We start from the raw sequence: 2,917 nt of genomic DNA on the forward strand, positions 1-2,917 counted from the left end.
AAAAAGAAAAATTTAGAGATCAATTTTTTTTTAATTTTTTTTGTACATCTTTTAAATATTTATTTAAATATTGTCACAAAATTTTAGATCTAATAGATAAGCTGTTTGTTAAATATGATATTTTTTGTTAGTTACTTAAAATATAATATTTATTGGTTCTTTTTGTCGTATTTTCAAATCATTCGGGGACTATTTTATCGATAACATTATTTTTCAGAAACCATTTTGTCATCAGTTGAATATTTTGAATATCGAATTAATAGTTAACCCGTGTAAAAAAAAAAGTTAAATGACTAATATTTTTGCTTTGCATTTGTCTCATATTTAAATTAATATTAGTCAAATTTTTGTTTTTACTATAAAAATATTGATCTCTAACGTTCCTTATTATATAAAAGGTCATATTATAGAAGATAACTGTGAGTAGTAAATTCAAGTTTAAGCTGCTTATTCTAGCTTGTAATGTATGTGATTTTTTTTTTGTATCGTCGTGTCCTAATGAGAAAGTCAATAAGTTAACGTACAGATGTAAATGATAATTGAATTAGTTAATACTGCACCAAGGAATTATAACATAAATAAATACGAATGAAAAAGCAAGGATATTAACATACACACGCAGATTGGGAAGGTTTCTATATGTTCCTCGCTCCCATCTAGCTATGCAAATTATTTAAGGGAAGCTAAATGGTTATAATATCAAACTAATATAGTATTAGATGTGGTATGGAACTCAATTAATTTGAGTATCATAACTCATTCCATGGAATAATAAAAATGAAAAAAAAAAAACTTGATATACGAAAAAGTAATGAGTTATATGCAACTTGACTCATTATTTGTGATTCTGATTCATGGGTGGGTAGCACGGGCCCTACGTGATCTTGGTGGCGCCTTTACCGGATGATCGCTGAAACGGCCTCGTTCCTCTCCGTCATCCCTAAGAGCAAAAACAAAACAAAATATATATGAAAAGTGAACACTTTGATAAATGTAAATACAAACGGTGTATTAATTTATGTATAAAAATTTTGATAAATATAAGTATAAATTATATTTTTTTTTATAATTTTTTATAAATATGAGTGTAAATATTATTAGTCAAAGTGTTAGTTCAAAATAATAATATTTATTAATTATATAACATTACTCAAAATAAAATGTACAAAAATTAACACAACTCTAAATAGCAAATAATAACAAATAAGTCGTCTTACTCAACTACATTTAATACTAAAGAGATCAATTAGATACTAATTCAACTTATTCATGCATGGACGTGCACGGGTTAAATTATAATTAAGTATATATATAGTAATAAAGTTACCCAAAAACAATGGATGGCTGAATAAGAAGCAGTGCTAGGCAGATACAAAGCAAGCATTGAAGAAACAAAGAGAGTCTCATTGTGACGACAAGATACAAGGAGGACTACTTGCATATAATGGTTATACTTAGCTTCTTCTTTTCTTTCATTATATACTGTGTAGTTTGGAAGTTTCGATGCAATAATGAGATTCAATAATGGTGTTAGTTGGGTCTCTCTCCTTTGCTTTGCTAGTTGCTACTATACTTCGAATTTGGTCACTTTATCTTTTGATTCGTTTGGAAAATATTTTTATGTTAATATCTTAACACATTAATAAGTTTAGTTATTTTGATTGAATATCTATCATCATTAATTATTTTTTAAAGTTGTTATAGATTATCCATCAAAATAATTTTTAAATCAATAATGAAAATGATTATCAGATTGAATAAAAATTACAATTTACAAGACTACTGACCAAATAAGTAATTAACTAAAACCAAAGTCTACTATGCTAAGGAAAAGTCTAGGAGGCCAGCAATTTCAATGAATTTTGGCCAGCATGTAACTAGCAGAGAAATGTGAGTCATTGGATGAAAGTTCACACCAATCTCACACTATCAAATCATCATTGATGGCTAGTTGATGGCTAACAATCTCAAAAGTTGCTGACCCCCTAGCATTGCTCTTATGCTAAATCTAAAATGAAAAGCTATTAAGTGAATGATTAATGTATAGCCTATATATATATATAACCAAAATTATGTAACCAAGTTTGCACGCGGTAGAAATTTTCAACCAAATAAACTAAACTAAATACTATCTATGTAAAAGTATGAATTTAATTTTGTATTGATACACTGTTAGTATAAAATGATTTTACATATATATTTAATTATATAAAATTATATTAATAAAAATAATTATTTTTATATTAATTATGTGAATAATTATTTAAAAGAACGAATATAATTAAATAATTATATAAAACACTTTTCATATTAAAATTAAACTCTAAATTATTCATTATTTTTATAACATATTGGGGGACAAGACCCCCTTGCCAATAACAAACTCGGCCACTGGTTTCCTCAGTATTTGTGCCAACCAACCTTGGCACATGGATTTCTTTTTTGTAATTCACGAATATAAGGTTTATGAAATCTTCAAATATGATCTCTAGATCTCTACGCACCACTGTTTGTTATAGGATTGCAATAAAATAAATTATAATAGTGGAATCGCGTTTGGCTGCTGAGACTGTGAGCGACAGTCAAATTCTTGTGATTGAATAAAGAATTTGTTTGGCTTTTTCTTTTATTTGTCAATACTGGTTTCTTCATTTGATTTTTAAATTATATATGTTATATCTATTCTTAATTTCTTATATATAAAGTGAACTGGAATAGTTTCATTTAATTTTATCTTTGTCTTTTTATTTTTGTCTCTCACATGAATTTAGAAAAATGATTCAAAAATGGTTATTGTAGGGAATTAATATAATCTCATCAAATAATAGTTTTATGGATTCTTTAACCACTAATAAGCTAAATATTGTTTTTGGTTTATTGAGTTATATAATAATAATAATAAATTCTATCAAACCCC

At 26.4% G+C, this 2,917-nt stretch overlaps 1 long non-coding RNA gene across 1 annotated transcript; it reads right to left on the minus strand.

Annotated features, from left to right (window-relative positions):
• Positions 1–539: 539 nt before the first annotated feature.
• On the minus strand, positions 540–1,472 carry LOC112704008 (uncharacterized). The gene is made up of 2 exons (XR_003154731.2): positions 1,328–1,472; positions 540–940 (listed from the first exon to the last, which is right to left on the minus strand). It is a non-coding gene; the product is annotated as an uncharacterized lncRNA (long non-coding RNA).
• Between the last annotated feature and the right edge of the window lie 1,445 nt (positions 1,473–2,917).

This window comes from Arachis hypogaea, chromosome 7 (assembly GCF_003086295.3).
Source record: "Arachis hypogaea cultivar Tifrunner chromosome 7, arahy.Tifrunner.gnm2.J5K5, whole genome shotgun sequence".
In the NCBI taxonomy this organism is placed as follows: Eukaryota; Viridiplantae; Streptophyta; class Magnoliopsida; order Fabales; family Fabaceae; genus Arachis; species Arachis hypogaea.